At 45.8% G+C, this 23138-nt stretch overlaps 1 long non-coding RNA gene across 4 annotated transcripts in view; it reads right to left on the minus strand.

Annotated features, from left to right (window-relative positions):
- Window positions 1-16822: 16822 nt before the first annotated feature.
- LOC141219049 (uncharacterized) overlaps window positions 16823-23138 on the minus strand; it is a 78960-nt gene continuing 72644 nt past the window's right edge. For all 4 annotated transcript variants that reach the window (XR_012287682.1, XR_012287700.1, XR_012287688.1 and 1 more), the window contains one exon: window positions 16823-16964. This is a non-coding gene — a long non-coding RNA (uncharacterized lncRNA). The remainder of the gene's footprint in view (window positions 16965-23138) is intronic.

The raw sequence follows: 23138 nt of genomic DNA on the forward strand, positions 1-23138 counted from the left end.
TGGACTCCTCTCCAGACTTCTTGTCTCCGGGTGCGCTCTCTCCAGACTCCTCCAGGCTGCACCCATCTTCGCTGTTTTGTTCTGTCTCCGCCCACATTGAAGGTGGTCCCGGGGCAACTTTGTGATTGTCAGTTCCAGGGGCAGTTCTCTCACGCTGATGGACACTTCCAGCATCACAGTCTCTGTTGGTGGGCGCGGTTTCCGCTTTTGGCGCCATTCTTCGACCTGGCCCACGATGGGAGGTGGCCTTTTGCCACCCTCTGGCACGCCCATAATGGCGTCCGCTCTTCCAAGGCGGGAAATCTTTGGAAATGGCGGGAATCGTCTCCCAGTGGCGGGAAACTCCATGGATGGCGGGAAAAAGCTGCAAATGGCGGACAACCGGCGGGAAACGACCTGTGATGGGGTCCGTTGGCGGGGACCCTCCGGAACCGGCGGGAGACTTCTTCTTAAGGTAAATTTGAACTTCTCTTCAGGCACGCAGTACCCGGTGGTTGTGGGCACGAAATCCTGCCGACTACGCCAAAGTTGACGCGCCCCCTGGGCCAGTGTTGTTTGGGGGATACCCGGAGCCGGATCAGATGGGGGTTGTAGTCTCCGAGTGGCGGTGACCCGGTCCGTGCCCAGGGTGTCAAGCTCAGTGTGTGGCAGTCCTACAGTTGTTGCTGGATGTTCTTTAGTGTCGACTACGCCACCCGTTGATTTGCGGTCAATAAGGCCGCCGCTGCAGCAGGGTCCGCTGAGGCTGGTGGTGTGTGTGCAGCTTCTGGTAGTATAACCCCCAACGGGAGGGGTATAGCCTCAGGGGGTCAGTTGTAGAGGGTGGTGGTTGTGGTGGTGCAGTGAGGATGGTAATAAGACTCAGAGTCGGGCTGTGCAGTTCAGGGTTTTTACTTACTGCTGTTGTGCTGGTCACTCCAGCCTTGAGTGACCGCCCGAGCCGTGCTGCGTCCACCAGGTCCTGGACTCGGCCAACCCCCAGGCAATTCCGGAGCGTGATCCTGAGCTCCTCTCTGTTGTTCCTTTTCTCTGGCCTTCCCCACCAGGGATCCACTTATGTCCGGCTCCCTCGGGTCTCTTGGTGGGTACACCCCTTCTGGGTTCCCTGACCCTATACCTGGTATGCCTTCCTAGTGGATTTAGTGAGGGTCGTGGCAGATCCTGCCCACGACCTCCGGTCTCTGGCTAAGGTGTGCTTTTCTCTCTGCCAGCTTGGGATCCGGTACCCTGTGTGCCAACCCTTCACCCTGCTGTTTGTATTCTGGGGTCTTGGGGTTCCTTCTTCTTCTCTCTGGGTCCTTCTGACTCCTCTCTCTCTCTCTTCTTTCAGGACTGCTTGACCCTCTACAAAAGACTGACTGGTAACTGTCTGCCTGTCTGACCCTGATCTAAGATGGTTCCCACCTTATATACTCCCTCTATGTGTGAGCTCAGGTGACCAGCACCCAATAAGCTCCTAGCATTACCCAGACTGCTCCCCCTATCTGCCCCTACACTACTGGGATGTTCCACCCCCCTCCCACTCCAGCCAGGGACAGACACTGTCGTACCTGCACATATACCTAGTGGGAGTACCATTGATCTGTCCCCCGGAAATGGGATGTATGTAGTGCATGCAGCCTACTGAGCTCAGTTCCACACTCCATCCTTACCCGGGAGTGGAATACCACACCTCTGGCTTGAGGTGCAATACCCCTGTAGCAGCCGAATCCTCAGGGTGCTACACATAGAACATGCGGAATCCCCTTGGGGACCATGGGGTGCGGATTACCTAGCGTTTCACAAGCGTTTACGCTGCGGAAATTCAGCAGCATAAACGCTTGAAAAACGCTATGTGGGCACCCAGCCTTAAGATGTGTTTATGTCCTAACTTTAGAATCGGCCTTGCTCACTTCTCCTATCTCAGCCTCCCTTTGCATGAGTCCAGTGGGCTTCTCTGGTTACTGCTAACGAGCATAGATTTCATGTAGAGGATCAAATAGCAAAGTCAACTTACAAAAAACTATCCTCAAAAAAATTCTGTTTATTTATAATAATTATCACACAAAAATTCCAAAACAAAATGTGTACAAAATATCATACAAGAAAGCAGCTAGGTGTCACCATTTCAGAACTGACTGTGGCCTAGACAGGATGTGAGTGACAGCTCAGCCACCCTATGGAATCTGGGGTGTGCTGGACTGTCGGTTTTGTGAGTGACAGTCCAATCATCCAATATGATCCTGGGGCGTGCTGGGCTGTCAGCATTTTCATTGACAGCCCTGTTGCTCAATCTGGTCTAGTCTGTGGATGTTTCCTCAGGTGTCTTCCATGCTCAAATGATCTGATAGGTATTTAGCTGGCTTGCAATGAGCAGCAGATTGTCAGTTGTAGCTTTGCTTTAATTAGGTGTGTGTGCTCGCTCTTTTGACGCTTTCTGACTTCAGGTACCTGACCCTGGACTTTGCCTCTGACTATCCGATTGTTGTACCCCGTGGTTTGACATACCCTTCTGGCATTTGACCCTGAACTGTTTCCTGACCATGCCTTTGTCTTACTCCTCTGTATTACAAGCCTTCCTGGTATCTGACCTCAGACCTCCTGACTACCCTGTCTTACAGCTTGCCCGTGAGTAGTGACTCAGTGTCACACTAGGAGTGCACTACAAAAATAGGGATGATGTAATGAGGAAGCATAAAATAATGAATAAACTAAGGTATTATTGAAAACATTTAGTGATACCTGTTGTCCTCAAGTATGATACTGCCTGACCGAGGAGGCTGAAACAACGATAAAAAATCTAGGACTGAATGTGTGCTGAGAAGGAGTGGGTAATCCAGGTGGGTAATAAATAAAATGTATTCCTAAAACTACGCTTTACAGAGTCGATCAGACTTTTTTTATCATTGTTGTTTATTGTTGTTCATCTGTCATTCCCGGTCTCTTCAGTACAGGGAATAACGGGCATTGCTTCAGTCAATGAACTAAACTAATGCTTCATTCAGATTTTGCCTGATTTCTGCACAATGCTATCAAGTGAGTGTACCTCTCACCAGTAACAGCACTGTACCAGCTGATCTGCACTAGCAGCGCCTTCTTTATATTTTGTCTGACCGATAAGGCTGGGACCCTAAAAAAAAAATTGCAAATTGGAGCCACGGCTCAATGTGGTCTCCACCTATAAAATCTTAGAATACAGTAGGGCAGTGGTCCCCAACCTTTCTGACCTTAAGAGATGCCCTCAGCTCTAAGAGAGGGTCATGAGCCACATCCAGCTCCCGCCCTCTTCACAGCAGTGACATTTAGATTCCCTATTACTGATATAATGATAGCCAAAGCTTTTCCACAGAAATCACACAGAGGCAGTATTTCTAGATCCAGGGGTTCCCACTTTACACCCATTCAATATTCTGGTATCAAATACTCCAATCACACTATCACATCCAGCTTAAAGCATCTGCTATAACAGGTAGTATCAAATTATCATGCTTACTGTATTTTGTGAACAATAAGACGCACTTTTTTCCCCCAAAATTTGGGAGGAAAATGGGGGTGCGTCTTATAGTCCAAATGTAGCTTACTGGGAGAAGGGGCCGTGGTGATGGCGGTGGAGCAGGGTCACAGGAGGGGCCCTGGGCTGGGAGGAGGGTGTGTCCCAGCAGTGGGCCCAAAGAAAATGTTGGCAATGCGAGGCAGGAGCGGAGTCCCCGTTCTGGTCATTGCTCGCCCCTCGGTGGGTTTCAGGAAAATATCCGCTGGAAGCAGAGCATGCGCAGATTTAGATCTCGGTTCAATGACAAGCCGAGATCTCAATCTGCGTATGTGCTGTCTCCAGCGGCCATTTTCCTGAAGCCCACAGCCAGGAGAGCAATGTGCAGTATGGGAACTCTGCTCCTGCTTGTACCGCCGTCATTTTCTTGAAACCCACCTTTTTTACATTAAACGTAAGTTTATTATACTCTGATATCCAATATAAATTGGGTGTTACAGCTGTTAAACATTATTTAAGTCAGGGAGAATTACCGTATCTAAGAGTCAGAATAATTTCTGTTAAATAGTATCCAATTCGTATTGGAGCACTATGTGTTTCCAATTGTGGGTGTGACCTACCGGCAGTTGAGGGGCTGAGCAATGGGTACTCGCTTCGCACCAAGTTATGCCAACCTGTTCATGGGGTTATTTGAGTCCCTACACATTGTGCAGCCTCCCTGCCGGTGGGCCACATCCTATTTTACAGAAGATACATGGATGATTTATTTTTCATTTGGACAGGGACACCTGAGGAGGCAAAATCACTTGTACATCAACTCAATAATACTTCCTAGGGGTTGGATTTTTCATTCTCTTTTCCTATCACAAGAATTGAGTTTTTGTACTTGGTTATTTATAGGTGCAAATGGGGTACAATTCACACTTCAACAAATTTAAAAAAATATTAAATCAAATAGATTGTTTGGGTGGAGAGGGGAATTCTGATAGAGAAATTAAGGATACAACGAGGTGACTGACTACAGAAGAATTAGAACTGAATAGAAAAATTCAGTATAGTTTTATTTTAGTACGTATAACCAATCTCACAACAATATAAGAAGTGTCTTCACAAAATATTGGACAATATTAACTAATGCTCCCATTCTCTTGGGGGATATACCAAAAAAACCTAACATCATTGTTTTTGTCTTCCATATGATGCACTTCGGTAGTCCCCAATACATTTAGTCCTACTATGGGGTTTATATCTTTCTCTAATTCTCACCCCTACATTTCCACATTCTTGATTACCTCAACTTAGATAAAGAAGTTTTTTACTTTTACTTTTCAACCTCCATTCATTGGCAGCGTTTTGTTGCAGCCTAAGGAATATAAAGTTTTTCAATTGTCTTCCATAGCCCTAACCCTAGTCCTAACTCTAAATAAAAGTAATAAAAATTATAAAATAAAAAAATTAAACAAATTAATCTGACAAGGATGATGACACGGGGGGGTGGGGTGCTGTCAAGGGGGTGTTTAGGAGATTGGGAAGGGATTTATTGGAATTGATATAGAAATTAGACTTATTTCTTCACTGACAGGACAGCACTTCAGTTCCCTGACCTGGGTGCGGCGGCGTGCGCATGCTCCTGATGTCATGGCAACGCGATGCGTTTACCTCATCACGCTGCTGAAGTTACTACAGATCGCCGCAGAGGAAGAGACGCCGCTGCAGTCGGGAGCAGGTAAGTGCTCATTGAGCTGAAGATACAGCGGGCAGCCTGGGGTGGGGGGCCCAATGTACAGAATCGGCACCCCAGTTTGGAAAAAAGGGCCACATGGGTTGAGATGTCTATGAAAAAGGGGGCAGCGTGGGGTGGCATGCTTATGGAAAAGGGGCCAACATGGGGTGGGTTGTCTATGGGAAGGCGGCCACATGGGGTGGGATGTCTATGAAAAAAGGGGCCGCATGGGCAAAGGGGGCCGTATGGGGTGGGATGTCTATAGAAAAGGGGGCAGCATGGGCTGGGATGTCTATGGAAAAGGGGGCAGTGTGGGGTGGAATGTCTATGGAAAAGGGGTCAGCATGGGGTGAGATGTCTACATACAAGGGGGTCATTTGGGATGGATGTCTAGGAAAAAGGAGTCCGCTTGGGGTGGGATGTTAATGAAAAAGGGGGCCACTTTGGGTGGGGTGTCTATGAAAAAGGGGGCCTCTAGGGGTGGGTTGTCTATATAAAAGGGGGCTGCATGAGGTGTGATGCCTATGAAAAAGGGGCCAACATGGGGTGGGATGTCTATGGAAAAGGGGGCTGCATGGGGGTATAGGGGTCACATGGGGTGGGATGTCTATAGAAAAGGGGGCAGCGTGGGCTGGGATGTCTATGGAAAACGGGCAGCGTGGGGTGGGACGTCTATGGAAAAAGGGGCAGTGTGAGGTGGGATGTCTATATAAAAGGGGACAGCATTGGGTGGGAGGTCTATATAAAAGGGGTTTACTTTGGGTGGAAGTCTATGAAAAAGGAGGCTACATGGTAGGACTATGGAAAAAGGGGCAGCATGAGGTGAGATCACTATGGAAAAGGTAGCAGAGTGGGGTGGCATCAATATGCAGAAAGGGCAACGTGAGGTGGGATGACTATAGAAAAGTGGGCAGTGTGGCATCACTATGGAGAAGGGACAACGTGGGGTGGAATCACTATGGAGAAGGGGCAGCATGGGGTGGGATCACTATGGAAAAAGGGGCAGCATGGGGTGGTATCACTATGAAGAAGGGGCAGCATGGCATCACTATGGAAACAGGGGCAGCGTGGCATCATTATGGAGAAGGGGCAGCGTGGGGTTGGATCACTATGGAAAAGTGGGGAGCATGGGAGTGGCATCACTATGCAGAAGGGGCAGCGTGGGGTGGCATCACTATGGAAAAAGGGGCAGCCTGGTGTGGGATGCCTATGCAAAATGGGCAGGGTGGGATCACTATGGAGAAGGGGCAGCATGATGTGGGATCACCATAGAGAAGAGGCAGCATGGGTTGGGATCACTATAAAAAATGGGCATTGTGGGATTGGACCACTATAGAAAAAGGGGCAGCGTGAGGTGGGATAACTATGGAAAAGTGGGCAGTGTGGCATTACTATGGTGAAGGGGAAGCATGGGGTGGGATCATTATGGAGAAGGGAAAGCGCGGAGTGGGATCACTATGGAAAAGGGAGCAGCGAGGGTGACATCACTATGGAGAAGGGGCAGCTTGGGGTGAGATCACTATGGAAAAGTGGCTAAATACATTAGCTAAATGCAAATTTTAAATGACCGCTGATCTGCTATTTCAAGTAGTTTGTCAGTCATTTAATAGCCTGTTTAGACAGTCTGTGAACACGCTTTCATGTGCACAGAACAATCTTGACATGATCGTCCTGTGCACATAGAATAGCATTGCTCTTGGCAGCATGTGTTCACAGGACAATGTGCTGCCAAGAAAGATGATATTTGAAGGGCGTCTGTCATCCCTCAAATGACAATGAAACGGCATAAACATTTATTTAGGGACTGTAGCCCATATAAAAATCATACCAGGCATATACAGTTTAACCTAATGATGAAAAATCGTCTTTTAATTTGGTATGCAAATGATGGTGCATTGGTGCTCCTCTGGCGTGACCTATGACTTGGTGCACCTTTACATCCTTCTATTTGTATATTAAAGTCAGTCCCCTGTCTTGATTGACAGCGCTCCATTGGTAAGCATGAGCACTGCCTAAAATCAGTGTGCTCCAAGTGTCAGTGTGGCCATGCGCACAATGTGGCTGCAGGTGACTTTTTATTTGTGATTCCTGCCTGTATTAGGCCGCCGCTCAAGAAGCTTCAATGAGGAGGATGAGGAGTATTTAAGTGAACAGACAGCTTGTACACATAACATGGTGCTGTCCGCCCTGAAGTCACTCACTACACTTCTAGGTACATTGAGCAGCAATCACGGACAAGAAGGATCCACGCATCAGAGCACGTCCATAACCATATTGTGTGCACACCCGCACTGTCACTTGGAGTACTCGCTGTTTTCAAGGGACTAATGTCAATCAATACAAGGGACTAGCTTTAATATGCAAATATTAGGGCATAACTGCACCAAGGCATAGACCACACCAAGGGTGCACTGAAGCGCTCTCCTTTGCATATTAAATAAACATGGATTTTTCAGCAAATAATAAGATGAACTGTATACACCTGGTATGATTTTTGTATGAGCTATGTTACCTATTATAAATATTTATGCAGTTTAATTGGCATTTTGTGGGTGACAGTCTCCCTTTAAATAAGCTTAAAAATTTCGCCCTATGAACAAATGTTTTGCTCCTGCATTGGGTGATTGACAGACTGTTTAGGTAGACTGATAATCGGCTGCAGTGTAAATGTGCCTTAAAGAGTTTGAACATTAAACATTTGAGAGATTATTTTTTATGTTTTAGGGTCATTAACTCTGATCTCATCCCGAGTCCCCCACCAATCGCTCAAAAGACCTCTTAGAAAAGCACAGCTCATGAGACAGGAAAGCTCACAGAGCAGAACGGATGCAGTAGAAAGTCATAGTCCTGTCTTCTGAGTTGTGCACTTTTGCGCAATCGATGGGGGTCTCAGCTCACATTGTTGTACCAACCTACTCAGAATTAATGGACCTAAAACAAATAAGATAGCTCCCAAAATTTAACCCCTTAAGCCCCGGAGCATTTTCCGTTTTTGCATTTTCGTTTTTGCTCCCCTTGTTCCCAGAGCCATAGCGTTTTTATTTTTTGGTCAATATGGCCATGTGAGGGCTTATTTTTTGCGGGACGAGTTGTACTTTTCAACACCATTACTAGTTTTACCATATCCTGTAAGGGAAAACGGGAAAAAAATTCCAAGCGCGGTAAAATTGCAAAAAAAGTGCAATACCACAGTTGTTTTTTCTTTATTTTTTTTACCACGTTCACTGAATGCTAAAACTGACCTGCCCTTCTTATTCTACAGGTCATTACGAGTTCATAGACACCAAACATGTATAGGTTCTTTTATATTTAAGTGGCGAAAAAAAAATCCAAAATTTGGTAAAAAAAAAAAAAAATAGCGCCATTTTCTAAGACCCGTGGCGTCTCCATTTTTTGTGATCTGGAGCTGGTTGATGGCTTATTTTTTGCGCACCGGGCATTTTTATTGATAACATTTGGGGTAGATCCGATGTTTTGATCGCCCGTTATTGCATTTTATTGCAATTTTGCGGCGACCAAAAAACGTAATTCTGGCGTTTAGAATTTTTTTCTCGTTACGCCGTTTACCGATCGGATTAATTCTTTTTTTATATTGATAGATTGGGCAATTCTGAACGCGGCGATACCAAATATGTGTATGTGGGGTTTATTTTTTATTATTTTATTTTGAATGGGGCAAAAGGGGAGTGATTTAAACTTTTATATTTTTTTATTTTTTTTTATATTTTTAAAAACTTTTTTTTTTTACTTTTTGCATGCTTCTATAGTCTCCATAGGAGACTAGAAGCAGCAACTATCTGATCGCCTCTGCTACATACAGGGGACGAGCAGGTCCCCTGCATGCAGCAGAAATGGTCCTGTGCTATGAGCGCCGACCACTAGGTGGCGCTCATAGCGACAAGATCATGACAACCACAGGCGTCTGCTGCAGACCCTGGGTTGTCATGCCCACCCATCGGCGACCCGCGATCACGTGACGGGGTCGCCGGTGGGCGGGGCTTATGACGCGCTACCCGGAAGCGCGCGTTAAATGCTGCTGTCAGAGATTGACAGCGGCATTTAACATGTTAACAGCCGCGGGTGGATCGCGATTCCACCCGCGGCTGTTGCGGGCACATGTCAGCTGTAAGAATCAGCTGACATGTGCTCCGTTCAGTGAGGGCTCAGCGCAGCAGCCCTCACTGAACGGGCAGTACGCAAATATGCGTACTAATACGTCCCCGGTATTTAAGAGGTTTTAAAGAGGTGGTCCAAAGGCAAAGTCATTTTCATTCTAAATCCCTATCTATTTAGTGCCATAATCTAAACTATTTTCTAATATACTTGCATTAAAAATTCCCTATCCTTCCCTAACTACAATATCTAATTGCTTTTCTATTTTTTTCCCTACTTCCTTTTTTGATGACGCTTTGTTTTACAATCCCAGTGTATGCTGAGATACTCAAACGAAGCGTTATCAGGGATGACTGCCACAACCTCTGCCCACTCCCTGAAACGAAGTGTCATCAGCGAGGCTCATTTCAGGGGCTAAGCTAGTCCCTACGCGCTGTACACAGTGCGATGTGCACAATGACAGCACATGCTCTGTTGCCGGCTCATTACCACTGATCTGAGCTGGCAACAGAAGCGCACTGTAATTGTGCACATCACACAGCGTGCAGGGACTAGCCCAGCCCCTTAAATGAGCGTCACTGATGACACTTCATTCCGAGGAGGGGGCAGAGGCTGCGGCAGTGACCACAGCCTCAGCCCCATGATGACGCTTCATTTGAGTATCCCAGCATGTACTGGGATTTTCAAACAAAGCATCATCAAAAAGTAAGTATGAAAAAAGAAAGAACAACAGTTAGATAGTGTAGTTAAGGAAGGAGAGGGGATGTTTAATACAAGTATATTCAAAAATTGTTTAGATTATGGCACTAAATAGATAAGGATTTAGAATGAAAATTACTTTACCTTTGGACCACCCCTTTAAGTTACTCTTTAAATGTTTACTAGTGCTCTGGCCTGCAACTAATCAGTACTGTGGTTCCTTTATGGTCCATAGTTTGATGGTGGCTGTTAACAACAACTTCAATCATCTCCTTGCCTTTGTTAAGGACAAACTGGGAGTTGCAGTTTCATATGATACAAGTGTATAACTGGGGGCTAACATGACATTGCAAGTGATCACTGTACTAATCTTGGTGATGTATTTATATACTGATGGTGGTTCTGTTGCTGTATTTCAGTACCGATGATTGTTTGGGTGATGTACTTATGTACTGACTCTGGTTCTGTTGATTCTTCCATGTACTGACTGTGGTTCTGGTGACGTATTCATGTACTGATGGTTGTTCTGGTGATGTACTGTAGTCATGTACTGATGGTGGTTATGGTGATGTATTCATGCATTGACGGTGGATTTGGTAATGTGCTCATGTACTAACGTTGGTTCTAATGATGTATTTATGCTCACAGTGGTTTTGGTAATGTAATTGTGTACTGATGGTGGCTCTGGTGAATTATTTATGTAGATGTTGTAATCTTTAATTTATTAGACATGATACTTGAACACTATTGGTCAGCTGAACAAGTGTTTAACTAATGCCCGATACATTATAGACAGTGGCCTGATCATTCAGCTAGCACCTATCTCACCCTAACTCTCTCATATAGAGGACTGTTCATTTGCCAAGCGCTCCTGTGTTCTCTATAAGAGAGATGCTGCCAGATATCTCTGGATGCTTATCATTTAGAGAACATAAGAATCTTCAGCCCTAAATCAGACATGCTGGATCCTTAGCTCCCCGGACATCATAAGTCAGTAGCACCCATACACATTAGACTCTTAGAGGAACCTGTCGATATTGGCAGATTCGGACAATATTAGACAGTGTATGGGAGAGCTTAAAGGGAAAATGCCATAAATTTTTTTTTTTAATCTAAATTTAATCAAAATAATGTTTTTCATTTATTATTGCAAGTTTTGCACTGTGTGCAAACCTTGCAATATTAAAAATGTAACATAAAAAAAATAATTCTTATATGAACACTAGGGGGAGCATCTTCCTGTCTCCACATCAAGCTATGGTAAAGCTTACAAGCATTAAGTTTAGCTGCAAAATATGGGAAGTAACTGGTGACATCACTATTTCTCTCCCCTTTTGGGTGTTAACAACACCCAAAAGATGAGGGAGAAGAATAAAAAATAGAATTACAGTGCAGCGCCATTTTGTTGGTGACTGCACTATGATTTGAATGTGCAACGGGACAAGAGGAGCAGCCAGTACCGTGGAGCAGCCAGCAGCAAGGACCTTGGAGCAGAGGATCAGCGGTTACAGGAGCGGGGCAGTAACGTCATCCCTCGGTAAGTATCAGGCTTGCGGCGGCGGTGTGTGGAGCTGGCTGGCGACGGTGTGTGGAGCAGAAGATACCTGTCCAGACGAGCTTTTGGAGACCGGAGGAGCTGTAGGACACCAGAGGAGCTGCTGATACTACGGGAGAGGGGCCTCGGTAAGTATCAGACCTGCAGCGGCGCTGTGTGGACCAGGCCGGCAGCGGTGTGTGGACCGGGCCGGCGGTGCTATGTGGACCGGGTCGGCTGCGGTGTGTGGACCGGGCCGGCAGCGGTGTGATGATCGGGCTGGCGACAGTGTGTGGAGTGGGCCTGCGGCGGAGACATATGGCTGGCACAATGGGGGACATTGGCAGCACATTTGGCTGGCAAGCTGGGGGATATTTGTGGGACATATTGCGGGCATGCTGGGGGATATGAGTGGGACATTTGGCTGGCACAATGGGGGACATTTGTGGGACATATGGCTGGCACAATGGGGGACATGAGTGGGCCATATGGCTGGCCCAATGGGGGACATGAGTGGGACATATGGCTGGCCCAATGGGGGACATGAGTGGGATATTTGTCTGGCACAATGGGTCACATTTGGCTGGCAAGCTGGGGGACATTTGTGGGACATTTGGCTGCCACAATGGGGGACATTTGTGGGACATATGGCTGACACACTGGGGAACGTAAGTGGGACATTTGGCTGGCACGCTGGGGGACATAAGTGGGACATTTGGCTGCAACAATGGGGGAAATTGGTGCCACATTTGGCTGGCCCAATGGGGGACATTGGTGGCACATTTGGCTGGCCCAATGGGGGACATGAGTGTGACATATGGCTGGCCCAATGGGGGACATGAGTGGGATATTTGGCTGGCACAATGGGTGACATTTGGCTAGCAAGCTGGGGGACATTTGTGGAACATTTAGCTGCCACAATGGGGGACATTTGTGGGACATATGGCTGGCACACTGGGGAACGTGAGTGCGACGTATGGCTGGCACGCTGGGGGACGTGAGTGGGACATTTAGCTGGCACGCTGGGGGACATAAGTGGGACATTTGGCTGCCACAACGGGGGAAATTGGTGGCACATTTGGCTGGCACAATGAGGGACATTGGTGGCACATTTGGCTGGCACAATGGGGGACATTTGTGGGACATATGGCTGGCACGCTGGGGGACATGAGTGAGACATTTGGCTGGCACAATGGGTACATTTGGTTGGCACAATGGGGGACTTTTGTGGGTCATATAGCTGGCCCAATGGGGACATGAGTGGGACATTTGGCTGGCACAATGGCGGACATTAGTGGCACATTTGGCTGGCATAATGGGGGACATTTGCAGGACATATGGCTGGCAAGCTGGGGGACATTTGTGGACATTTGGCTGGCCCACTGGGGGGACATGAGTAGGACATTTGGCTGCCTAGAAGCATTTTCTATGTACGCACATGTCAATAAATATAAATGTTCTATGATCTCTTGTCTCTTTTTCATTCTTTAAAAAAAAAAAAAAATTTTTCCATGATTCCTTTTTGTTTCCAATCTACACTGCTTATTAATCTTTTCTCATTATTGATATGTTGAAATAACACACGTGAATCTGTATCCATCATTTGGATGGCCAGCATAAACGGTCGGCAATTTGTCCAACTGCCATAAACGGTCGGCCATTTGACTGGCCGGCATAAATGGTAGACTAGGTGACAACAAAAATTAATTTTTTTGACGAACACAACACGGACAAAATTAATGTTTTGAATTTACACTGTTAGAAGCTGGAGCAGTGAGGACGGTGGAATACTGTTGACTGGAGGATCGTTGTGACCAGGAGGAGCGGCGTGGCCCAGAGGTGCGGCATGGACCAGAGGAGCGGTGTTGATTGGAGGAGCAGCGTGAATCAGAGGAACGGCGAGGAGCGGTGTTGATCGAAGGATCAGTGTGGACCAGAGGAGCGGCATAGAATGGAGGAGCGGCATGGAATGTAGGAGCGGCGTGGACTGGAGGAGCATCGTTGGAGCAACTTCATCAGTGACAACAGGAGGTGAAGTCATTCGGCGGTAAGGGACAGGGCGGCCAGATGGCATACTGATGTAGGGGACTGACGGCATATTAATGGAGGGGAGTGATGGCATATCGAGGGAGGGGACAGACGACATATCAAAGGAGGAGATCTGTAATGAGTGAGGTAAAATGGCATATCATGGGGAGGGGGAGATCTCATGTGAGTGGGGGAAATGGCATGTGAGAGATCAGATTAGCTTATTAAAGATAAGCAATTACATTATTGTCAAATGATGATTTAGTCAAAGCCTTTTCAAGTCGTAATAATTTTTTTTTTTTGGAAAATATTTTTACAGAAATGCCAGCCTACATTGTTAGCGATTGTGTTGGAGGTACCAACAAGAAGACCTTTTCAGGAGGAATTATAATGCATGGGTTTTCGTGCTCTCTGTAAAGAATAAAATTGTGGCTACAGCAGACTGAACAGTTTGACAAAATTGGACAAGTTGCTAAAAGAATCCTTGCTGGGAAGAAAAATGACACTTTCAGAATTTGTTCTTAACAGTTTGAAACCAATTGTTACTTTTCAAAATCAGAAAAAAAACATGCTGCCTGAAGGACTCAGCAGTGCCACCCATTTTTCAAAGTAAAAATGCACTCCCACCACCAGCAAAAGTACGCTGAGTATTGGAAGAGCACAACTATTTTCCGGTTTGCAAAGGCATGAGAAGTGATCCAACTTGGTCAATATCTTCGGCGGGAAACAGTGAACATGAACAATCAATTTTTGAAGTAAAAAGAAAAATTGTGCATACAACAAGAAATAACTTTGGATCAGTCAAGCATGTAAACATGGCGTAGGCACCACAGTGTTTCAAAATGTTGCAACTAATACAATGCCTTGTAAGGTTCAACATCGTGGTTCTAATACTGAAATAAGTACAAAGGAAGCATCCACAAACACAGAATGTGTTCCCCCTGACCTAGAAAGTCATTTCCCAGAACCATATGGTGTTTTGGAAAACATGTCAGCACTATAATTGAATCATTTGTATTCGGTGAGATTTTCTACACCCAGGAAAAGACCAATAAAAACATGCAACTGTAGAAGCAAAGAAAAGGACTACTCCTTAGAAATAAGCAAACTTTCATCTTTGGATGTCACTCAAAGCACTGATCCAGACTATGACCCCAACAGCAAAAGTACATTCGTCGATACTGTAAATGATAAAACTGAGTATAGTCGGTGAAAAAAAATGTATATTATTTAAATCATGTCTAGACGTCCTGTTATGTAAAGTATGTTGTTTCTGTGGTAAAAAATTGGGGAACACTGAAAACATAGATAAAATAACCAATATGTCAATACATGCCACATGTACTAATGGCCATGACTCTGCATGGCATAGTCAGCCCATCTGGAATTGAACACCTTCTGGAAATGTACTGGTTGCGGCATCAATACTATTTTCAGTGGGTAATTTCTCTAAAATTTCAAAAATGTTTTCGATAATTGAAATTCAATTCTTCTCCAAAACAAGCTACTGTCGTTATCAAAGACAATTTCTATTTCCTGTGATAGATGTTCATTGGCAGGATGAAAAAAAGCAAGTGCAACAGTCCATGCAAAACAAAGCAATATGTTTAATCGGTGATGGGCAATGTGATAGTCCTGGCCACAATGCCAAATATTGTATGTACACTTTCATGGATTCAAAGAAACATAAAATTGTGGACTTCAAGACTGTTCAAGTAACACAACGGAAAAAATGGCTCTCCAAACATGCATAGAGTTTTGGAGGATGGTGTAAATGTTCATGTAATTGCCACAGATCGTCAAGTAGGGATCAGAAAAGTCATGAGAGAAGAATATTCAAATATTGCGCATGAGTTTGATGTGTGGCACTATGCGAAGTCTATACAAAAAAAAATTACTTGCAGCAAGTAAAAAACGAAGTTGTGGATAGCTACATGGATATCTGCCATAAAAAAATCATTTCTGGTACTGCTGTTGTACAGTCACAGGAAATGTGGATCTTCTGCATGAAAAATGGCTCTCATTGTTGCATCACATTCAAAATACTCATGTTTTTGAAGGTCATTTCATAACACAATGTGAGCACAGAATCATAAGTGATGACGAGGGTAATCTACACCTTTGGATGTCACCGCCATCAGCAGGTTATCTAGAGATTGCCAAGATTGTAATGGACCCAAAATTGCTCAATGATTTTAAACATTTGGCCAGGTACTGCCATACAAAACTATTAGAGATTTTCCACAGTTTTATTTTGAAATAAAGGACCAAAAGAATACACTTTGGCATTTATGGAATGGAGGCGAGAACAAAACTAGCTATTTTGGCACATAATAATATTCTGAAAGTGAATTCAAAATCAGATACTCACGGATCGAGTAGACACAGTTTATACTATTTGAAGCTGAACAAGAAATGTCAAGTGAAAAAAGTGTACACACCAATGTGTTACACACATTTGTTTGCATTGTTTGTTGATGTTCTTAAAATATGTAAAAACGGACTGGTGCACAACTGGCGTTCACACTCTATGATGCTGCCAAGAAACATAGCAAAAGAACAACGCCCTTCCAAAAAATTAAAAGTGAAAGCTCACATTTCCCATTTTAATAAATATTTCATTTTAAATTAAATTGTTATAAATGTAAAAATAATACAGCTGTGTTGAAATAGCGGATAACTTTTTTAATTTCATAGCCTTGGAACGATTATTAAAATGTTTAGGTTTCTTACAAATCAAAGGTCATGGTGACTTTTTCTTACTTTCAACCAAAGCTAACAGACAATTCTCTATACTGCTTAATCTACACTTGTCCTCAAGCTTTGACACAGTTGACCACTGCCTCCTACTACACATACTCTATTCCTTAGGAGTCAAACACCTTGCCCTCTCCTGGATCTTCTCATACATTTTTAACCTCACATACCACTCTACTTCATCACACGCGGTCTCAGATGGAGTCCCTCAAGGCTCTCTCCTAGGCCCCCTACCATTATTGAGCGATACCCTTCACCTGGGACAAATTGTAATAAAATTACTGATCACACGACCTCATGTTTCCTACAATTAAAAATTATTAAAAGAATATGTCCTTTGCTGAGCCCTCTCTCTACTAAAATGCTTGTGTACGCTCTCATCATGTTTATTTTTTGGTGTATAACATTGTCTGAACTGGAGTACAAAAACAGCAATAACAAATTTTTGTTGTTAGCTATCTGCCATATCGGAGGCACAATAGTCTGACGCAAGTAGAAAGCCCATGTAGTTCCCAGATTCTTCAGGAAAAACTTCTCTGACCCTTTTGACGGCACATGATGGAATTAGTCTTTGTCTCTTTGGACCCCGATAACCGTGAACCCACATTGTAAACATTCTGTAAGCAGCCTTCCTGTAATTTCTTGAAAACAAAGATATTTAGAATACATCAATTCATTTATAATTGACAGATTACAAACAGGATACGTATACTGTTGTTACCTATTTTCCAGTGGAACCAAACGATCATTACCAAAGTTTTGGTACATTACGCAAATTTTCAACTGATCAGGGTTGACACATATTTCAGAAAACATTATGTGCTCTGTGATGCATGACAATATATTTTACTCTTCCATTTTCAACGTTGCATTATGAATACCTTTACAGCAAACATACTCCTCTGCAGTTGGCAATTGAATACATTGTCCATAGTGACACCATTTTTCAACATCTGGAACAACCTCCGCTTCCTTTTGTTGAACTCCATTTTTTTTGGGCTGGAGAGACAATATGCGGTCTGGGTCTTGAAATGCTTGGCTCATCTCCTGAAGCTCCCCGTATAAAAGTACTCTCTATAAATTATTTATATGACATATATTATTCATTCCAAATTTTTGAATTTTTACAAATAAAAAATAAAAAAAAACAACTGCCTTTGCTCTTTCTGCTTTCTGTGTACATTGGCATAATTCTTTTTCTTTTGGTTTCATCAAGAGTATTCGTTGTCCTTTTTCTTGGCATTGTATTCACCTACAAAATAGATAGTTTAAAGTCCCCCCTTTAAGCCAGATAGCCAATAATCCCCCCTTTACGCCAGACGAGCTAAAGTCCCCCCTTTCTGCCTGACGACCAAAAGTCCTAACTTTATGCCAGATGGCCAAAAGTCCCCTGGTGTGCCAGTCATATGTCCCACAAATGTCCCCCATTGTGGCAGCCAAATGTCCCACAAATGTCCCCCAGCTTGCCAGCCATATGTCTCACAAATGTACCCCATTGTGGCAGCCAAATGTCCCACAAATGTCCCCCAGCTTGCCAGCCAAATGTCCCCCATTGTGGCAGTCAAATGTCCCACTTATGTCCACCATTGGGCCAGCCATATGTCGCAAAAAAGTCCCCCATTGTGCCAGCCATATGTCCCACAAAAGTCCTCCATTGGACCAGCCATATGTACCACTCATGTCCACCAGCGTTCTAGCCATATGTCCCACCAATGTGCCCCATTGTGCCAGCCAAATGTCCCACTCGTCCCCCAGCGTGCCAGCCATGTGTCCCACCAATGTCCCCAACTGTGCCAGCCAAATGTCCCCCTCGTCCCCCATTGGGCCAGCCATATGTCCCACAAAAGTCCCCCATTGGACCAGCCATATGTCCCACTCATGTCCCCCAGCATGCCAGCCATATGTCCCACCAATATCCCCCATTGTGCCAGCGAAATGTCACACTCATGTCCCCCAGCGTGTCAGCCATATGTCCCACCAATGTCCCCCAGCGTGCCAGCCAAATGTGCCACCAATGTTCCTCATTGTGCCACACATAAGCAGACGTATGTCTCTTGGAGAGGTATTCACATTGATAGGGTCCTGGCATTTTGAGAAACGCCTTATCGCGGCTACCAGGTACACATGAATTGGCCAATTTATGCGCTAAGATTTCTAATTTATTTCTATTTTCTACAGCAGTAATGCTATTCATATTTCATATATGTCATGTTCGCATACTTAGCGTTACAGAGTGCTACTTTGCTTGTTAGCTGTATATGGAGATGGCTGCACCTAGTAAGCACCTGTTCACACCTATTTCTTCTTTTGGAAGCGCCGGTCAGTTTTTTCTGTTTATATGCCCCACTCGTGTCCCTCTGCGTGCCAGCCATATGCCCCACTCACGTCACCAATTGGGCCAGCCATATGTCCCACAAAAGTCCCCCATTGTGTCAGCCATATATCCCTCAAATGTCCCCCATTGTGTCAGCCAAATGTCCCACTCATGTCCCCCAGCGTGCCAGCCAAATGTTCCACAAATGTCGCCCATTGTGCCAGCCAAATGTTCCACAAATGTCTCCCATTGTGCCAGCCATATGTCCCACAAAAGTCCCCCATTAAACCAGCCATATGTCCCACTCATGTCCCCCATTGTGCCAGTCAAATGTCCCACTCATGACCCCCATTGGGCCAATCATACGTTCCTATCATGTCCCCCATTGAGCCAGTCATATGTCCCTCAAAAGTCCACCATTGTGCCAGCCATTTGTCCCACAAATATCCCTCATTGTGCCAGCCAAATATCCCATTCATGTCCCCCATTGAGCCAGTAATATGTCCCACAAAAGTCCCCCATTCTGCCAGCCATATGTCCCACCAATGTCCCCCTGCATGCCAGCCAAATGTCCCACTCATGTCCCCCATTGTGGCAGCCAAATGTTCCACAAAAGTCCCCCAGTGTGCCAGCCATATGTCCCACAAATGTCCCACAGCTTGCCAGCCATATGTCCCACAAATGTCCCCCATTGTGGCAGCCAAATGTCCCCAAGCTTGTCAACCAAATGTCCCACAAATGTCTCCCATTGTGCCAGCCAAATTTCCCACTCATTTCCCCCATTGGGCCAGCCATATGTCCCACAAAAATCCGCAATTTTGCCAGCCAAATGTCCCACTCATGTCCTCCATTGTGCCACCCATATGTCCCACAAAAGTTCCCCATTGGGCCAGCCATATGTCCCACTCATGTCCCCCATTGAGCCAGTCATACAGTGCCTACAAGTAGTATTCAACCCCCTGCAGATTTAGCTGGTTGACACATGCGGAATTAACTTGGCATTGTGACATTTGTACTGTAGATCAGCCTGGAAGTGGGAAATGCACTGCAGCAAATTTTTTTTTTTTTTTTTTTTAAACGTAAAAAGTTAATTCAGAGTGTCATTTATTATTCAACCCCTCAAACCACAAGAATTCTGTTTGGTCCCCCTAAAGTATTAAGAAGTAGTTCAGGCACCAAGAATAATGAGCTTCACATGTGTGGATTAAAGATCTCTTTTGCCAGCCTTTTCTGACTATTTAAGACCCTCCCCAAACTTGTGAACAGCACTCAGACATGGTCAACATGGGAAAGACAAAGGAGCATTCCAAGGCCATCAAAGACAAGATCGTGGAGGGTCACAAGGCTGGCAAGGGGTACAAAACCCTTTCCAAGGAGTTGGGCCTACCTGTCTCCACTGTTGGGAGCATCATCCGTAAGTGGAAGGCTTATGGAACTACTGTTAGCCTTCCACGGCCAGGACAGCCTTTGAAAGTGTCCTCCCGTGCCGAGGCCAGGCTTGTCCGAAGAGTCAAGGCTAACCCAAGGACAACAAGGAAGGAACTCCGGGAAGATCTCATGGCAGTGGGGACATTGGTTTCAGTCAATACCATAAGTAACGCACTCCACCGCAATGGTCTCCGTTCCAGACGAACCCGTAAGGTACCTTTAATTTCAAAGCGTCATGTCAAGGCTCGTCTACAGTTTGCTCATGATCACTTGGAGGACTCTGAGACAGACTGGTTCAAGGTTCTATGGTCTGATGAGACCAAGATCGAGATCTTTGGTGCCAACCACACACGTGACGTTTGGAGACTGGATGGCACTGCATGCGACCCCAAGAATACCATCCCTACAGTCAAGCATGGTGGTGGCAGCATCATGCTGTGGGGCTGTTTCTCTGCCAAGGGGCCTGGCCATCTGGTCCGCATCCATGGGAAGATGGATAGCACGGCCTACCTGGAGATTTTGGCCAAGAACCTCCGCTCCTCCATCAAGGATCTTAAGATGGGTCGTAATTTCATCTTCCAACAAGACAACGACCCAAAGCACACAGCCAAGAAAACCAAGGCCTGGTTCAAGAGGGAAAAAGTCAAGGTGTTGGAGTGGCCTAGTCAGTCTCCTGACCTTAACCCAATTGAAAACTTGTGGAAGGAGCTCAAGAATAAAGTCCACATGAGACACCCAAAGAACCTAGATAACTTGGAGAAGATCTGCATGGAGGAGTGGGCCAAGATAACTCCACAGACCTGTGCCGGCCTGATCAGGTCTTATAAAAGACGATTATTAGCTGTAATTGCAAACAAGGGTTATTCCACAAAATATTAAACATAGGGGTTGTATAATAATTGACCCACACTTTTATGTTTAAAATTTAATAAAATTCAACTGAGCAACATAGCTTTTTGGTTTGTAAGATTTATGCTTCTGTTCATAAAACCTACTCTCATTTGCAGTTTGAAGGCTCTAACTTATTTGCATCTTATCAAACCAGCTAAATCTGCAGGGGGTTGAATACTACTTGTAGGCACTGTATGTCCCACAAAAGTCCCCTATTGTGCCAGCCATATGTCCCACCAATGTCCCCCAGCGTGCCAGCCAAATGTCCCACTCATGTCCCCCATTGTGCCAGCCATATGTCCCCCATTGTGCAAGCCATATGTCCCACAAAAATCCCCCAGTGTGCCAGTCATATGTCCCACAAATGTCCCCCATTGTGCCAGTCACATGTCCCACAAAAGCCCCCATTTGGCCAGCCAAATGTGCCACCAATGTCCCCCATTGTGGCAGCCAAATGTTCCACAAATGTCCTCCAGCGTGCCAGCCATATGACCTACAAATGTCCCCCATTGTGGCAGCCAAATGTCTCACAAATGTCCCCCATTGTGCCAGCCAAATGTCCCAATCATGTCCCCCATTGGGCCAGCCATATGTCCCACAAAAGTCCCCCATTGGACCAGTCATATGTCCTACTCATGTCTCGCAGCGTGCCAGCCATATGTCCCACCAATGTCCCCCATTGTGTCAGCCAAATGTCCCACTCATGTCCCCTATTGGCCTAGACATGTCACAAAAAAGTTCCCCATTGTGCCAGCCAAATGTTCCTCTCATGTCCACCATTGGGAAAGCCATATGTCCCACAAAAATTCCCCATTGTGCCAGCCAAATGTCCCACTCATGTCCCCCATTGGGCCAGTCATATGTCCCACAAATGTCCCCCATAGTGCCAGTCATATGTCCCACAAATGTCCCTCATTGTGCCAGCCATATGTCCCACAAAAGTCCCCCATTGTGCCAGTCATATGTCCCACAAATGTCCCTCATTGTGCCAGCCAAATGTCCCACTCATGTCCCCCATTGGGCCAGTCATATGTCCCACAAATGTCCCCCATTGTGCCTGTCATATGTCCCACAAATGTCCCTCATTGTGCCAGCCATATGTCCCACAAAAGTTCCCCATTGTGCCAGCCATATGTCCCACACATGTCTCCCATTGTGCCAGCCAAATGTTCCACTCATGTCCACCATTGGGACAGCCATATGTCCCACAAAAATTCCCCATTGTGCAAGCCAAATGTCCCACTCATGTCCCCCATTGGGCCAGTCATATGTCCCACAAATGTCCCCCATTCTGCCAGTCATATGTCCCACAAATGTCCCTCATTGTGCCAGCCATATGTCCCACAAAAGTCCCCCAGTGTGCCAGCCATATGTCCCACAAAAGTCCCCAATGGCCAACCATATGTCCCACTCATGTCCCTCTTTGAGCCAGTCATATGTCCCACAAAAGTCCCCCATTGTGCCAGCCATTTGTCCCACAAATGTCCCTCCTGGTGCCAGCCAAATGTCCCACTCATGTCCCCCATTGTGCCAGCCATATGTCCCACAAAAGTTCCCCATTGGGCCAGCCATATATCCCACTCATGTCCCCATTGAGCCAGTCATATGTCCCACAAAAGTCCTCCATTGTGCCAGCCATATGTCCCATCAATGTCCCCCAGCGATCCAGCCAAATGTCCCCCCATTGGGCTAGCAATATGTCCCACAAAAGTCCCCCATTGTGTCAGACATATGTCCCCCAGCGTGCCAGCCATATGTCCCACAAATGTCCCCAGCTTGCCAGCCATATGTCCCACAAATGTCCCCCATTGTGGCAGCCAAATGTCCCACAAATGTCCCCCATTGTGACAGCCAAATGTCCCACTCATGTCCCCGATTGGGCCAGCCATATGTCCCACAAAAATCCCCCATTGTGCCAGCCATATGCCCCAAAAATATCCCCCATTGCGCCAGCCATATGTTCCACAAAAGTACCCCATTTGGCCAGCCAAATGTGCCACCAATGTCCTCCATTGTGGCAGCCAAATGTCCCCCAGCGAGACAGCCATATGTCCCACAAATGTGCCCCAATATGGCAGCCAAGTGTCCCACAAATGTCCGTCAGCTTGCAAGCCAAATGTCTCACAAATGTCCCCCATTGTGCTAGCCAAATGTCCCCCAGCTTGCCAGCCAAATGTCCCAC

The sequence above is a fragment of the Phyllobates terribilis genome, unplaced genomic scaffold (assembly GCF_046119375.1).
Source record: "Phyllobates terribilis strain yellow unplaced genomic scaffold, ASM4611937v1 Scaffold_2__4_contigs__length_985480577, whole genome shotgun sequence".
NCBI classification, from domain to species: Eukaryota; Metazoa; Chordata; class Amphibia; order Anura; family Dendrobatidae; genus Phyllobates; species Phyllobates terribilis.